The sequence below is a fragment of the Coenobita brevimanus genome, chromosome 65, assembly GCF_032717465.1.
Source record: "Coenobita brevimanus isolate Jiangsu-jjx chromosome 65, ASM3271746v2, whole genome shotgun sequence".
Lineage (NCBI taxonomy): Eukaryota > Metazoa > Arthropoda > Malacostraca > Decapoda > Coenobitidae > Coenobita > Coenobita brevimanus.
The window spans coordinates 28867642-28886151 of NC_137018.1; positions in this window are offsets into that span (position 1 = coordinate 28867642).

Genomic DNA, 18510 nt, shown 5'->3' on the forward strand with positions numbered 1-18510 from the left:
TTTATGTTATAATTACACCTGAGCTTGAGAAGTGAATGTGGGTATTTTGTTTTGATTGGTACGTGTGTGTGTGTGTGTGTGTGTGTGTGTGTGTGTGTGTGTGTGTGTGTGTGTGTTCGTCTGTCTGTGTCTGTATGTGCTAACAAACTAACTCTTGAGTTCATATTCGAGTATAACCAGACTCGCTGAAAGGGTTCCGGTATAGCCAATGAATATATATATATATATATATATATATATATATATATATATATATATATATATATATATATATATATATATATATATATATATATACCTAGTATATATATTAGAACAATAGGTTAAAGATCAAGGTTAAAGACGAAAGTTGTTTTTAATCCAGTTTAGAAAAAAAAAAAAAACTTGGGAAAAGAGTTCTGGGTAAGATAAGAATACAGTGATTCGAATTTGAGAACAATCAGTCAAAAGTCAAGGTCGCAAGGGAAATGTTCAACTCTTGTGTTTTGTGTTAAAATAATCAGTTTTGATCCGATTGCAACCAAACTTGGTGAAAGTGTTTTTCGTCAGCCAAGGAGTAAACTTTTTTCTCATAAAAAAAAAATAAGTCAAAGAACAAGGTCACGGGTTAAGGTCAACTCAAACAATTTTTATCCGATTTAGACCAAGAATTATGGAAATGTTGATGATTAGGCAAACTAAAATTATTCAGTGCAAGTGCAAGTGCAAGCTCATAAGGAAGGGTTAAATTTCAGTCACAGGGCAAGATCAACCCAGTTTTGATATTATATGAACCAGACTTGTTGACAGAGTTGAGGGTCAAACAAGAACGAAGAAATTCTATCTATATACCTAGGCTGCTTCCCCCAAGGAAGGGGAGGTAGCCGAGACAGGACGACACACTCCCCATTTATTCATCCATTCAAACACATTCATTCGCATCTTAGCCCCAAAGGGGAGAACGGACAGATCCTCACCACACCACACTGCACAAGGGTCAACTGCGCAATGCAATCAGTGACATCCGCAGCAGGGCCAGACAGCAGAGCTGGTTTACCCCTGCCACATCATAACAGACTCATCTCCTTACCCGCACCTGACCTGAAATAGCTGATCAGACCAAATGCGGGAGAATATCCCCTCAGGGCTGCGTCATCACTTATTCATTCACAATTTCTCTCCACTCATTTCTGTCACGCACAGCCACTCTTCCTTGCTCAACAGACATCCCTCTCGCATCCAGCGCTCTCTTCACATTGTCCATCCATCCTATTCGTGGTCTCCCTCTCAGTCTTACACCTCTCACATCAGATGTAGTTATCTTTTTCACCAGTCGCTCATTATCCATTCTCTCCATATGCCCAAACCATCGCAACACCCTCTGCTCAACTCTGCCAGCCATCTCCCGAACAACTCCAGTTCTCCTTCGCACTTCATCATTCCGCACTCGATCCATACGCGTCACTCCACACATACTCCTCAGACACCTCATCTCCATTACATTCAAACTTTTCCTCTCTGATACACCCATATTCCATGTTTCAGCCCCATACAATGCATTCGGTACCACAACACCCTCATACAGCCTTCTCTTTACATCCATTCTAAGCGAACGACACCTAAACACTTTTTTCATTCCTCCCAGCACCTTTCTTACTTCATTTATTCTAAACTTCACTTCTGCATCTATTCTTCCATCTACAGCAACATGTGACCCTAGATATTTAAAACACTCTACCTCCTCAAGCAACTCGCCATTCAAAACTATATTCATCCCCCTACCATCTGTTTTGAGATATATCGGTCAAAGGTGATGTTCACAGGGCAGAGTAAAAGTTCCACCTGTATGTCTGTTTTTAAACAAAATAACTAAAAGTTTTAATCTGATCTGGTTCAAACTTGCCAGATGAACAGAAGATCATCCATGAGGGTGACCTATTTATTTATTTATTTATTTATTCATCTATCTGTCTATCTATCTGTCTATCTAGTTATCAACTTCTCTGTTTTTATGCAATAAGTCAGAATTCCAGGTTACACTCCAAGGTCAGCTCAAACAGTTTTTATCCGATGAAGAAGTAAGCTTCTCGGAAAGGTTCATGTTAAGAGATAAAGAAATTCGTTTTTAAGAACAATCGATAGAAAATCAAGGTCATGGGGAAAGGCCAAAGGCAAAGGTAACTGGTCAAAGTCAGCTAATGCGGTTTTTTATTTGATTAGGAGCAGAGTTGGAGCAACGGGTTCAGGGTTAGGTAAGAAGGAATTGTTTAGTTTCGGGGAGCTGAAGGTCAAGGTCACAGGCTAAAGTCAAATATTCGGCCCTTAGAACAGTGTGAGCGTGGATTTTGTACTGAGTGCTCCTATTTGTCGTTGTTTATTTGTTTATGACATTCGCGAAGCAAAGGCGTGTATTGTGTTTTGACGGTGAGTGTGTGTGTGTGTGTGTGTGTGTGTGTGTGTGTGTGTGTGTGTGTGTGTGAGAGAGAGAGAGAGAAAGAGAGATCAAAGTTTTTATCCCATTTTAACCAAACTTGTTGGAAGGGTTGAAAGTCAGCAAATGAGTAAACCTATTGTCTTTTCAAAACGATGGGTTGGTCAGGGTCACTGTGCTGGGTCAAAGCCTGGCCCGGTAAAACCAACTCAAACCGTCATTATCCAGTTTAAATCAAACTTGGGGGGGGGGGCTGAGTGTAAACAGGAATGAAGTAATTCAGGTTTGAGAACAATTGTCAAGGTCACAGAACAAGGGCAAATTTTTATCAGTGTGTTTGGTAAAATAACTCAGAGAGTCTGAATCCGATTATAGCCAAACTTGGTGGAAGGGTTCACGATCAGCCAAGGAATAAACTTTTTTGAGGGCAATAGGTCAAAGATCAGGTCACGAAGCAAGGTCAACTTAAATGTTTTTTACCTGATTTATGCCAAACATTGAGGAAGGGCTGAGGATAAGGCAAGAATAACAGGTTTGAATTTGAGAAGTCAGTCAAAGGTTAAGGTTATATCACAACATTGACTCAGTCAGTTATTATTTGATTCAAACGAAATTCGATGGAAGGGTTAAGGGTCAGGCTAAGGCGAAGACATTCGGTTTTAAAAGCAGTCAGTCAAAGGACAAGATCAGAAAACAAGATCAAAGTTCGACCCGTGTGTCTGTGTGCAAACAAAATATCTAAAAGAGTTTTGATCTTGTTTGTCAAACTTGGTGGATTAGTTAATGATCACCCAAACGGTTGACCTATAGTTTCTGAGAACTCTTGGCCAAAGGTGAAGGTCACATAGGAAGGTCATCTAAAACAGGTTTTACCAGTTGCAAACCAGGCACTGGAAGGAATTAGGTAAAAACAAAGATAAAATCTTCGATATTGAGAACAATAGGTCAAAGGTCAAGCAGGGAAAGATCAAAGGCCAAGGTCACAGAGCAAGATCAACTCAGACAGTTTTGATCTGAATAGAACAAAACTTGGTAGAAGTGTTAAGGGTCAGGCAAAAGCGTAGAGATTCAGTTTTGAGGATAGTCAAACATGAAAGTCAGAAGGCAAGGTTAGCGTTTGACCCGTGCGTCTGAGTGTGAATAAAGTAACTAAAACAGTTTTAATCTGATTTGTCGGATTTGGTGGATAAGTTGAGAATCTGCCAAAAAGTTGACTTATTGTTTTGAGAATAGGAGGTCAAAAGCCAGATTCATATGGCAGGGTCAGACTTGAATGTGTTCATCTTTTCTGATATACCTAACCTTTGTGGAAGGGTTCAGCATAAAACAACGAGTAAGATATATGATTTTGAGAACAATCCAGCAAACATCAAGCTCACAAGAAATGGTCTAAGTTTGAGGTTTATGGGCAAAGTCAACTCAAACAGTTTTGTTCTGTTTTGAACTAAAATTGGTGGAAGAGTTAAGGGTTGGACCAGGATGAAGTAATTCGATTTTGAGAGTAATATGACGAAGGTTGTGGCCACAAGGCAAAGTCAAGTACGCGGCCCTTAGACCAGCTGGTGGGCGCGACTGTGGCAATGTGTGCCTCTTCTTGTCTGTTTGTTTGTTTACTAATTATTCATTTATTTATTTATCTTTAATTCTATGTATATTTATATTTACATATAATTTATTTATTTATTTATATTTGGGAATGGACGTAATTAACTTCAGTAGGTTGGTTGATTTACTGAGATTTTATCTACTTTTTAGATACTGGAACATCTTTAGTAATGATCCTGTCCGTCAATCACATGTTAAGGGTTTTTGGAAACGAGTTGCTCCACCCCAGAAAACTTTTGCGAAGCCCCATATTAAAGCTTTAGCCTCCTGCATCTCTGTAGTACCTTTGTACATTTTTTCCGCCTGCTATTTTTTAATGATGACCTTTTGCAGTAGACGTGTTATTGGACTGATGATTATGATGTACCATCATCATCATTTAGTCTGAGAACGTCTGTTTTAATCTGGTTAACATCAGACGACATCCTTGGGCAGCAGGCGTCAGAGGCAATCATGTGAAGGGCTTAGATGTCGATACAGCATACTTTTTTTTCTTCTTCTTCAGTCTAATACTTAAAAGAATATCTGTAAGAGATATTGGCTTTAATTTGCCCAAAGTTTAATGGAAAACACTTTCAGCTAAAGTGAATTTTTGAACCTTGTAGATTCACTGGTATATTAAAATAAGCTGGGAGCGGCATGTTATTGTCACATTCTCCTGCACCCAAGTGAACTGGATTAAAGTCTGTGTGTGTGTGTGTGTGTGTGTGTGTGTGTGTGTGTGTGTGTGTGTGTGTGTGTGTGTGTGTGTGTGTGTGTGTGTGTGTGTGAGAGAGAGAGAGAGAGAGAGAGAGAGAGAGAGAGAGAGAGAGAGAGAGAGAGCGATTCGTGTGTGTTTATGTGTTATTGATAACTTTGTGTAGATATAGGCTATGTGGGTGGATTCAGTCTTGTGTACTGTATGTACAGTCCGTGCATACATGTGTGTAAGGTGGGTGCATTTGCCTTCAGTGGTGTGTGTAGTGGAGTGAGAGAGTCGTGTGTTGTGATGATGGTGGTGAGGACGGCCGCAGTGGTGATGTCACAGTGCCACCCCTTGTGCTGACTTCTGCCTCGCTCCCCCTGACATCACCAAGTAAGGAAGGCTACCTTGCATTTGCCCTCAGTGCAGTGTGTGATAGGAAATGTTTATTCTCTCTCTCTCTCTCTCTCTCTCTCTCTCTCACACACACACACACACACACACACACACACACACACACACACACACACACACACACACACACCATCTGATTTTATCTATCGATTTCTACTTATGAAAATATGAACCACTGGCTTAAAGCACTGAAAGGTTTTTTATTAAAGAATGTTTGACACTACTTGTAGGAAATTAAATGGTTAATCGCCGCAATTGACATTAATTGATAAATCTTTCTGCATATATGACTTTACCAGTTTGTTTAAGTATGTACACGTATGAGAGAGAGAGAGAGAGAGAGAGAGAGAGAGAGAGAGAGGGAGAGAGAGAGGGTGAGGGTGGCATCAGGTGCAAGCTCGTGGCCATAAAGTCGACCGCTGTCCAGCACAGCCATTTTTGTCACTAGTTATGACGACACCATAGTGTTTCCTCTTTACTGATTTTATTTACTTACGACAAAAGACTCCAAGTATAGCATGTGGTGTGTATTTACCTTCTTGTTCTGCTTGTTATTCTGGGAGAAAGATTTGATTTGAACCATCATCACACCCGATCCGGCCACCTATCCTGCCAGAGTATATTTCCCTCGAACTGCCCCGCCATCAGCCCATCCTGCCCACTCATCCCCCACCTAGGAGGGATAAGTTTTTGGTATGCGTGTTTCCAGGCAAGTCTTGAAGCGAAATATATTGGTCATGCCAGCTGACGGTTACATTTACACCTCGCCGGAACACGGTCACCTAATACGCTCGTTTAATGTTTTTACTCTTCTGTGCCACTCTCGTTACTAGAGTCCTTTCTTGAGTTTAATATGTATGGTGTAAATGAGAATAACATGAATTATGCGTGATGGTAATGAAGGTTTAGATTATATCAGGAGTGTATAGCAAATTTAGCAGTTGTGCTGTGGTTACGAATTGGTGGGTCGTGGCTGTCTCACCTCTATACAACCCTGGGAATGGAACAGAAATGACTACCCAAATAGTACCATCTGCTTCATCGTCTTTCTTTTGCGTGTATGTCCATCCCCTCCATACATAAGCTATGATGTTCCCTAGTGTATAGTGAAAATAACGTTTTCACACTGAAGTGGTTAATTCCACCATAATGTTGGGAGGGTCGACCTGAACCCCCATTCTGCCTTACATTAGGTTTAGGATATGGCGACCTCAGTACCGTGCCAACACCCTGGTCCCCCATCACTTATGTCAGCCTGAAATTTGAGTGGAGCCTGCCGTGTGACATGGAGCGTTACGGTGGCCCGCTTATGAATGTTCTGAGAAGCCTGCATCAACGGCTGAGCTGGGTGATCTGTGTCTCCACCGATGGTACACTGAATTTTAACCTCAGAACGTTTAGCTGCTGCCATATTCACAAACATACTCGAGCTCAACCTTCACACTGTGTCATTAGAACTTTGACATTTTCTCTCACCTCAGAATCATCATCTTCATCCATATTTACCAACCTTCTTGAACTAAACCCTTTCAGAACGTTAGCAGAACCCAGCCATTTTACTTTCACCAGCTCAAAGCTCTTTTATTTGGCAAAGAGAAACTCACGTAGTGAGAGGATTAAAAATGATCTCTAACACTTTCACATCGTTGCGGAGCTTATGTCGTATAATTTCATACTCTAGGCGATTATACTCATGAAACTAGAGGTAATTTTGACGTCTCATGGTCGCATCTTCAGTAGTATTTCATTCCAGCTAACGCCAGATGATTTTGTTTAGCCTAGAGAGAGTGTTAGAGACTAATACTGTTAGTACTGTCATCGTTAACTCTCATGCACTGGACATTCTTGGTATTTTATTTACAGGTAACTCCAGGTAATTTTATGGAGCTGAGAGTGAGTCACAGGAGACTGAGGAGTTTTAGTTGTGTATAATGTCTTCACTCACGTAGTCTCCAAACACTTGGCAACCAAATTAGAGGGAATATTGAAATGAAGAGATACTAAAAGATAAACATTAATAACAATAAACTGGTGTACAGACTTGTTTGTCCTGGAAGTGGTTAAGATCTTTCTTCAGCCGATCCCAAAAACCACAGGAACAGTTCAACTTTTTTTTGCCACGAGAGGCCTGTCTTAAGCAGTAACACACCGCTGGGGGGGATGGGGAGGGACGTGACGGAAATAATTCCAAAGTACCACCCTCGGATGTTAAGGTGGTATAGGGCGTTTATACTCATGCGTCATCACTCTAAGCTGAATGAAATCGTCTATTATAAGCTGAAATAGAATATGAGAGTTGTTCCGTCCAATAATGAGTTAATGGTACCAGAACTAGCACTGTGGCCCATATGACACACTCTGAGTGGAATAAAATCTTGTGGCGTTGGCTGGAATAGTACACTAGAATTCCCCCGACCATGAGAAGGTTAGTGGTACCATTATGAACACTGTATGGCAGATCTGTGACTTATTCTTAAATGAATGAAATAGTGTAGTTTTAACTGGAATGACATGCTACCAATGACGTGGTCGAGAGATTACTACAAATGCCCTGGAGAGAGAGAGAGAGAAAGGGTAATAGTGTGTTTGTCTTAAGGAAGGGAGGGAGGGAAGAAAGAAGGGGAGAAGGATATTAATGAAAGAGAGGCAGTGAAGGAAGAGAAGGACAGAAAGGCAGGGGAGGGGAAAGGAGGAAAGGAAAGATGGATGGGAGAGAACAAGAGAAGGGAGAGGGGGGAGAGAAGGTAACGTTTACACCTGATGGAACTGTGCCGCTCCAGTAATTTGAAATAGTTGTGGTTGCAGGACATTACCAAACAAAACAACTCTCCAGTCGCACTACACCTGGCCATCAACCGAGCTAAAAGGGGTTATGGGTCTTTGTCAGGTTAGTGTAAATCCGCTGCAGTGATCCGCTCTAACCACACATGTCGCAGATGATTTACTAAACGCTGTGCTGAAGGACGGGAGATCGAATTCACACCCTCATCTCATTTACACTCATCTGATTTACTTTTCCGGTTTATTTATTTATTTGTTTGTTTCTTTGTTGATCAGGAAGGAGAAAAATAAAACTGTGGACTTTACCTGGACCTCTTATTCCTTCTGTAAAAACGAATCCAAGTTACAGGAGGGAAAAAAATCATCAGGGGCTACTTTTTTCTCCGCAGGAAAGACGAGGAAAGAAGAGTGCACAAATTTCCCATATCCCTTGTTCATCCTGCAGATCAAAATACGAGTTACGAGGGAGATTTAATGGTAAATGTGTTCGAAAATACAACCCCTCACAGGACAGTATATTAAGTAGCGGAGACCATAGCAGCTCCTCCATAGCGATTTATTCTGCTATGTATTCTTAGCGATTTATCAGCGATTTATTTTTCTTGTATGTTAGGGATGCAAATGATGTCACTTGTAAAAAGGTCTAAATAACTTGTCAGAGAATGTTAAGGTGTGATGTGCAGAATCAATCGGTAAGGAAGAGGTGTTACGCAGCCTCCTATATGCCACTGACAGGATGGTATAACAGAGCGTATCCAACATGGCGGAGGTGGCCAATGTGTTGTTGTGGTGGTGGTAGTGCCTCTGTGCTGACTGTGCTGCCAACATCACTGCTGATTCCCAGGCTACTCAGCACACACCACACTTGTTGCAGGTAGACAAACAGAGACAGACAGCCTGACAGAGAGACAGAGACAGACAAACAAACAGACAGAGACAGACAGACAAACAGAAAGACAGACTGTCAGATAGACATACATAGACTGACAAAAATATAAAGGCAGACAGACAGACAGACAGACAAACAGACAAAGTAGGATGAAGAATAAGAGACAGGAGAGGGGCGGGAAAGGGAAGGGGAAGCAGAGAAACAGGAAAATAAGGAGAGAGGGAAGGGAAGGGAAGGGAAGGGAGAGGTAGGAGGAGAGAAAGGGAAGAAGATGAAGAGGAGAGAGAAACGGAGAGGAAAGGAAAAAACGAGAAGAAGGAGAGATACGGGGAAGGGAGAGGAAAGGAAAAAAGGGATGAAACGCCGGGGGAAGAGGAGGAAGAGGAATGGAACAGGGAAGGAAGAGAGTATGTGAGGAAGAGAAGGGGAGAAGAAAAAGAGAGAAGAGGGAAGTGAGCGAAGTAATATGGAAGAGAGAGAAGGGGAGAAACAGAAGAGGGGAAGAGATTAGAAAGAGGGAATAGAGAAGGGGCTGTAAAGACAGGAAAAGAGAAGAGATGAAGAAATGAGAAGGAGAAAGCTGAAAAGGAAATGATGTGAGAAAGGGCATAGAGAAGAAACGAAGAAATGGAAAAGGAGAAGCTGGGAAAGGAGAGGAATGAAGGGAAAGGAAAAAAAAAAACAAGAAAGGAGCGACTAAAGAGAGGAAATAGCTGATGAAAGAAGTATGAAAGGAGGTTAAGTCCTGAGAGAGAGAGAGAGAGAGAGAGAGAGAGAGAGAGAGAGAGTAACCTGTTTGCTTGCTGGATAATTCGGCCAGATAACATATCGTTTCAAGTTACAACATCTGTTTTTATGCACCATTTCTATATTTTATTTTTCATGTTTAAGAGTCGCATGAATTACTGTAGGTAAAATTCGGATATGATAGTTTCTCGAGTCGAAGGACGAAGCAGCACCATGTCGGATTCTCCCATTATTAGTGGCGCCCCATGGCAACTGCACCCCTGGGGACTCTGTGACCGGGAGAGAGAGAGAGAGAGAGAGAGAGAGAGAGAGAGAGAAAGAGAGAGAGAGAGAGAGAGAAAGAAAGAGAGAGAGAGAGAGAGAGAGAGAGAGAGAAATTTGAAGGAGGAAGAGGATAAGGAAGTGAGAGGAGTGGGGAGGAAAGGGGAGGGGAAGTGGAAAGAGAAAGATGTTCCTTGAAGGGGTAGGGGATGTGAGAGGGGAGGGAGAGGCATATTCCTTGTAGGGGATGTGAATGGGGAGGTGCAAGGGGGAGAGACCTTATAAGGGTAGAGGAAGTGCGAGGGGGCGAGGAGGGAGAGTGTTGAGAGAAGGAAGGAAGGGCAGTGAGAGAGGAGGGAGGATGGGGGTTCCTTGTAGGGGAGGGTGGGGGAAGTGAGAAGGGATGTGGGTACCTGAGGGAGTGAAGGAGTTTCTTGTAGGGGAGGACAGGGCAGTGAAGGAGAGGGGTAGACTTGAGGGAAGAAGGGGGGGGGGTTCCTTGCAGGGGTACGGGAAGTGAGAGGGAAGACTTCTAGGAAAACTGAGAGGAGGAAGGCCTTTGTATAGGAGGGTAGAGGGAAGTGAGAGAGGTTAGAGAGAGAGCCTGGAGGTGAGAGGTGGTTGTAGGGTAGGGTAAGGGAGATAGGGGTGGGGCTTTTCCATGGGTACTGATGGGAAGGGCTGTAGGGCGAGGGAAGGGGCAGGACAGAGATCATATACACAGTACATAGGTAGGAGGCTGGGCGGTTTTGTTGGTTTGGCACAGGCCTCACGTTCAAACCCCACTGATTGCCTCTGAGTATATGGCGTGGACACTCACAAGCTAACGCCTGTCCATGGCAATAAAATCTCCAAAACCTTCACCATACCACTGCCTACAACCACTACCTTCTGTTTCACCGTCTGAGGCCTGAATGTTGTTGTTGTTGCTATTCCAGGGTCCTCTGAACTTGAACCCGGTGGACTGCAGGCTGAAGTTACGGTCTTCCTGAAGTTCACCATCTCCGTTTCGGGGGATAAGAAGGGAGGCGTATCTTCCTTAAGTTCCTTATAATCCAACGCTGACTTTACAGATACAGACTAACTCTGTGACTGTGTAGTACTTCTCGCCAGTGAGTAAACTCGTCAGGAATTAATCAGGATACCTTAATTGTAACCCTCACAGTGAAAAGGTTACAGAAGTTGATTGTAACTCCTTGATTGCTTAGGGTTTTCATTTATTTACTACAACGGGATACAGTTTGCGAAAATAATAAACCCATTGTAGTGAAAGGCTCAAAATGAGAAAATATAAGGCATGGTACTGAAGAGGTTAATGAGGATTTCTTCCAATCCTTTCAGCAAATATCGTTTAACCCTTTGGGCTGCGGTGGAGCGGAGATTGTTGTGAATTATTTTATGCAAAAAAAGAAAATCTAGGACTTACAGCCTGCAAAACTTATCAGTTCGAAAGAAAGTTGAACAACAAATGAAAGGCAAATTCTTGATTCGTTAATTTCGTGATGCATGAACACACTGCATATATAAAACACTACTGACATCACCTCAACCCAGAGGCCGTGGTAGGTTCTCTTCAGCTAATCCTAATCGACTGGCAATAGCTGGAGTATAATACAAATTTCTTGATTTTCCCGCCAAAGGGTTAAGCGAGGCCACTGTAATTTTCTTTCCTTCCCCCCCTCCCTGCATTGGGTTACTCTTAGTAGAATTAAACCGTCAGGCGTTACCCGGAATGCAGTACTAGGATAGCACTTCTCCTCCATAGGATTAATAGATCTACTGTAGAACCATGTTTCACAACCTTATTTTGTTCCTGGCCCCCTTTTGTGCCTCAATACCCAATGTATCTCCCCTGAAAATTAATAATGAAAAAGAAAATGGTACTTTACGATATATACTGTTTATGAAACTTCAGCTGCTAGAAATTTCATTTCTCTAAGTATCATTTTAAAAACAAAATATGAATGGTATAAAAGAAATTCGATTTCTAAATGTGTAGAAAAACAAAGTAGTGATTGTAACTGGTAATACTTCAAGACTACTTTCAGTGAAATAAATCCCTGTGGCTGGGGCAAGCTTACCTGTTTCTGACCATGTGGCTGCGTCGCTGTACAACACACGACGATCACCTCTCAGCATAACATAAAAAAAGGGAAAAACCTTTGATAGCACAGCAGGTAAGCCACATGACTAAAGACATATCTCTCCTATCCGATTAACTACTTATCTATAAATTATGTTTGTCATGTCCGAATCTATTGTACGTTAGGTTGCAATCACTAACTCAGCGAGGCTTTCTTGTAATGTTAGCATGAAGTACATTTACCACAAATGAATCCACCGCACAAATGATCACATGCCCAGCAGCCTAGACTGGATGGCCCCCTACAAACTTACCATGGCCCCATATGGTTCTGTATTCTCCACGTATCCCTCAATATGTACGCCGGGTATTGCCATTGTTGAAGGAAACTGATTTAGAACACAAGACCATTTTTCGTACACTTAAGAGGCTTCCTAGATTCCCTTCCTGAGTGATCTATTTTGTATGTCACTGGTTTACATGATTATTCTCATGTGGGTTATGAAGTGCCCAAGTGTGGATGTTTATGCCTGTGAGACGGAGTCGATATTCCTTGGGTTTGAATATTGAGGGAATGGGAGTGTGGCCTAGTTTCTCATTCTATAATCTTTTTTAATTTTGGCTCTCTGGACCCTACCGCACCCTACCTAAGAGTGGGAAAAGAAGCTTGGATGATGATGATGATGATGATGTGTTGTATCTCGAGCATGGACATAGATTGCATTAATAAGAGAGATGAGAATACTGACGCGCCATATGCAGAAACATACTTGGAAGGAAGACCTGATGGGGAGTCAGTTGTCTGAACCTGGAAAAGGGAGGGGTGTGGGGAAGGGGAGGAGGGACATAGAAAGTGAAAGGGGAAGGAAGGTTCTAGGAGGAGGAGGTAGATGAAGGGAAGGAAGGGGCGAGAAGGAGGGAGAGGGGGAGGAGGAGGGGGATGAAGGAGGGACGTAAGGGTGCAAGAGAAGAGGGAGGGGAAAGGAAGGGGATATCGTGAAAGAAGGAGGAGGAGGAGGAGGGGAAGGGGAGGCATGAGAGAGGGTATTGAATGAAGGGTCTAGAAGAAGGGGGGAGGGGTAAGAGCGGGGATACTGTAAGAGGAGGGGGAGGGATGAAGAAGGGGGGAGAAGGACCAGAGGAGGGGGAGGGATGAAGGAGGGGGGAGAAGGACCAGAGGAGGGGGAGGGATGAAGGAGGGGGGAGAAGGACCAGAGGAGGGGGAGGGATGAAGGAGGGGTTTTGTGGCCATATTTGGTTGCCCACTACAACACTGTCTCGGCTTGAGGCACGGGGGAGGGGGAATGAGGGGAGGGAAGGAGGGAGGGAGGGAGGAAAAGGGAAAAGGAAGGATGGAAAAGGGAGAAGGGAAGGAAGAAGGATATTAATGAGAGAAAGGGAGGTGGTGAAGGAAGGGAAGAACAGAGAGGAGGGGAAAGATGGACAGGAGAGACAGAAGGGAGAGAAAAAGAGAAGGGCGGAAAAGAAAGCAATGAGAAAAAGGGAGGGAGAAGTAAGGAAGGGGAAGAGAAAGAAAAGGAGTGAATGTGAAAAGTGGAAAGGTGAAAGAGATAAAAAGGGAGGAAGTGATGAAAGGGAAGGGGAAGGATGGAAGGGGAGAGGAAGGAGGACAGGAGAAAGGGAAAAGAGGGAGGATATTACTGAGAAAAAGGGAAGGTCAGGGAAGAGAGGCAGGGGGAGAGAAAAGGAGAGAAAGGAAAAGAAGGAAACAAGAGAGAGAGAGAGAGAGAGAGAGGGTCAGGTGGTTCTCCTCCCTTCCTCCACCTCGTCATGACCACTTTACCTCCCCCCTCCCACTCACTCATGATCTTTATCACCTCTCTCTCTCTCTCTCTCTCTCTCTCTCTCTCTCTCTCTCTCTCTCTCTCTCTCTCTCTCTCTCTCTCTCTCTCTCTCTCTCTCTCTCTCTCTCTCTCTCTCTCTCAGTCAGTCTGTCTATCGATCTATCTAACAATCTATATCTATCTGTCTGTCATTCTATCTATCTATCTATCTATCTATCTACCTATCTATCTATCCATATCTATCTATCTATCTACTTTCCTATTCGTCTATTTATCTTTCTTTCTGTCTGTTTATCTGTCCTGTCTATCTGTCTATCTACCTCCCTATTTAGTTCCCTCATCCTTCTCTCCCTTTCCACCCTCCCATATCCTTTCCTCCTGTCTTTCTCTCCCTTCATCATCATCATCATCATCATAATCACCATCATTATCAATATTTTTTACCCTCTCTATTTCTTTCTTCCTTTCATCCTCATTTGCCCTTCCTTTCTTTCTGTTCTCTTCCCTTCTCTCCTCCCTTCTTAACCTCTCCCTGTTTTTTTTCTCCCTTCTTTCTGTTTTCCCTCCCTTTGCTTATCTTTGCCCATCTCCCTCTTTCCCATCCCCTCCTTTCCTATCTCATTACGTGATCTCTCTCTCTCTCTCTCTCTCTCTCTCTCTCTCTCTCTCTCTCTCTCTCTCTCTCTAATACCTTCCACATTCCATCCCTCCCACTCTTCTCATTTTCTTTGTGTCCCTTCATTATCAGTCACCCTTTATCTCGCCTTCTCCCCTTTATTGCTTCATTGATTTTTATCCTGCTCTCATTCTCCTCTCGTTTCTCCTTTATTTTTCTCCTGATTCATTTCTTTCCCTTCCCCCCCCCCTTTTTTTCTTTCGTTTCCGTCTCTCCTCACGTTATCTTTTTACCCGTCCCCGCCCCGGAGGGGCTCGAGAAAGGGTATTGTTTTCACTCGGTTAGTCTGTTTGTCTGTCTGTCTGATAACAAATTTACGGGAAAACTACTGGTGCGATTATGACTAAAATTACAGGGATGATGGGCTATGACCTTCTGATCACCTGATTAAATTTTTGGCCAAACTGGGCCAAGGCCCAGGCTGTGGTCCCGATAAATGTAAAGAAAAATAAGAGTATAAAATCGTTTTTTCAAATTCGACATATCAACATGAAACCAAAACCTAAATGTGCAGCTTTCAAATCTGCATCATATAATATATCTCATTACATCAGGGGGGTCACCCCCTAGTTAGCGGCAGGGGGATCAGTGTCAGGTGGGTCGGGCCTAAAATTTCAATTGGGCATAAAATCGTCAGTTTTCACCCGATTTACTCCAGATTTGATATGTTACATCTTTGACTAGATATCCTGTTGTGTTTATACACAACTATCTATCTATCAGCTCTAAAATGACTGCCGGGGACAGCTCTAAAATGACTGCCGGGGACAGCTCTAAAATGACTGCCGGGGACGGGTTTCCCATGCCTTGGCACCGCTTCTTGTTTCTAGTTCGATTCTCGCGCCGGTCAGACTGTAAGAAATTAAGTTCTTCCCCCCTCCCGTCTTTCTTCACTCCCGTACATTTAGGGACCTGCATGTAACATCGACCTTTCGGATCGTATTCTTGGGGAAGATTAGGACTTTTCAGAAATTTATTGTTTGCCTTGATGACCCTCGTGTGTTTTTATTTACATGAATTTAAGACCTTCTTCTTCTTTAATCTTTCCTCTTCTTCATTATCATAATCATAATCATCATCATCATCATCATCATCATCATCATCATCATCATCATCATCATCATCAAAATTATTATTATTATTATTATTATTATTACTATTATTATTATTATTATTTTCTCCTCCTCCTCCTCCTCCTCCTCCTCCTGTCCATTTTTTCCCTTCACGCTTTCTTCTGTCATTCTTTTCCCTATTTCTTCTTTCTATTCCACCTTATTTTTTCTGTTCCTTGATTGTTTTCACTCCCCTTTATATACCTCTTCTTCTGTCTTCTTTTAAATGTTCTCTCGTTCCTTCTCCTCGTCCTTCAATTATCATTTTCTTTTTTTATGCAAAGAAGGAACCAAGAGCATAAAGCCGCAAATTGTTCCCTCAAAGAAAAAACAAACAAGACAATAGAGAGCCAAATTCAAGGTCCGTTCATTTCGAGGTGCCTGGACACACTGCGTTTAAAAGACTGGAGGTCATAGGTAGTGGGAAATAGTGACATAGAAAGACAGTTACCCTTTCTTGTCTCCCTTTATCCTTTCTCTTCTCTTTATCCTCTCTTCTTACTTCTTCCTTGCTTTCAACTTTTTTTTTTTCTCTCTCTCTCTTAATATCAGTTTCTCTTTCATCCATTCAGTATGCTCTTCCTCTGTCTGTCTGATTTTATCTTTAGCCCTCTCCTTTCCCCCCTGCCGTTTCTCTCTCTCTCTCTCTCTCTCTCTCTCTCTCTCTGCCCTCCTCTCCCTCCTCCTCCCCCTCCTCCTCCTTCCCTCCCTCCCCTGCCTTTCCTCTTCATTCAGCAGGGAACGTAACGCGTCTAGTCAGTCAGGTCATTATGTCTGAACCCTCCACCACCACCATCACCACCAGAACTAACACCACCACCATCACCAACACCACCACCACAACTACCACCACCACCACCACCAACAGCATCACCTCCCAACCACCACCACCACCAGAGCCACCAACAGCACCCCACCACCACCACCACCACCACTAGAGCCACCATCACCACCACCACCACCACCACCACCACCACTAGAGCCACCATCACCACCACCACCACCACCACAGTCACCACCATCTCTATCACAATTACCACTACCACAGCTACCACTATCACAACTATCACCACCAGCACCAGCACCACCAGCACCATCACCACCACCACCATCACCACAGTCACCACCACCATAGCCACCACCACCATAGCCACCACCACCACTACCGCCACCAGTCACTACTACTACGACTACCACTACCACAACTACCACCGCCACTGTCACAACTATCAATACCACCACCATCACCACCACCACCACAACTATCAGTACCACCACCGTCACCACAACTACCACCACCATCAGCACAACCATAATTACCACCACAATTATCAGTACCACCGCCACCACAACTACAGATGTCATCACTGCGGCCACTACTACCACCACCACAATCATCATCACTATATTATCTATTACAACCATCATCACCACTACCACGGTTATTACCTCCATCACAGCTACAGCCATTACTATCACCACCACCACAACTACCATCGTCAAAATCACCACCACAACTACCATCGTTACAACCACCATCACAACTACGACCATCAAACTTCTGTTACAGTACTCATCACCACTTCAAGTACTACCACCACCACTACCATAACTACCTCCATTACTACCGTTGTACAACCCCCACCACCATTACCACTACCATATTTACCATCATTATTACCACCACCACAACTACGACCATCACCACTACCACCACAACTAGCATCACTACCTCAGCTACAACTATAATGAGTATCACAACTACCACCACTTCTACAACAACTACCAGCACCACTACCACCACTACTACTGCCATCATCACTTCCACCATCACTACCTCAGTTACTACCACCACCACTATTACTCCCATCATCACTTCCACCATCACTACCTCAGTTACTACCACCACCTCTACCACAGCTCCTGCCATCATTACCACCACCACTACGACGATCATTACAACCACCACAGCCATAACTACCACCACTAATACTACCACAACCACTTCCTATACTACCACCATTACAACCATTTTTCGTTATAGCAGCCATCACTACCACAACTACCATCACTGCTGTCACCACCACTACTACCACGCCATCCTCCACGGCTCTGATCATCACCATCACTACCACAACTCCCCCTACGAGAGTTTCCACCACCATTGCGAAAACTGCCACCACTGCTGCCAGCATTTTATACCACCACAATAACTACCATCACTGCTGCACCTACCACCATTACTACCATTTTATCGCAGCTACCACCCTCACTGCTGCATCTACCACCATGAGTCATTTTCCCCCCATCGCAAATGTTACACCACCACAACTGCAACCGCTATTGCCATCCACTTCCATATCTATCACAGTCCCTAATGCAGTTACCACTACTACTACTACTACTACTAATTTCACTACCACAGCTACCACCATTGCAACCTCAACCACACCTGGTATCCTGGTCCAGTGCTGTGGCTATTACCATCTCTGTACAACTACAGTCACCATCCTGCCCACAGCCCCCACTGCTGAGGTCACTACTATCTCTGTCTTGAACCCTCACTGTCACTACTACTTTTGCTTTCTTGCACCCTCACCACACTACTACCATCACCACAACCACTGTCACCAACACCATCAAAACCTTCACGCACCACCAACATTACCATAACTCCTCCCCCTGTCATCAGTGCTTCCACCATTGCTGCCACCATCCACTACCACTGTGCCCTACTATATATCGCTGTCACTACCACCTCTACAGTTACTTTTGTCTTCCGCCATACATTTTCCTTTCTTCCACAGATGTTACAATTGCTACTACAGCTGCTCGCTGACGCTACCTTCTACCACCATTGTTGCCACTACGGCACTACCACCACTCGTAATTATCATCAGTTCACAACCACCAACACATCACCGCTACTTTTAGTACAGTACACCCTGCCCACCACCAGTCATTATTCAAATTTTCGTATGGCTCACTCACACCCAATTTAATCCACTGCAAAATAAATCATCCAGACCCGTCCTAAGTGGAATC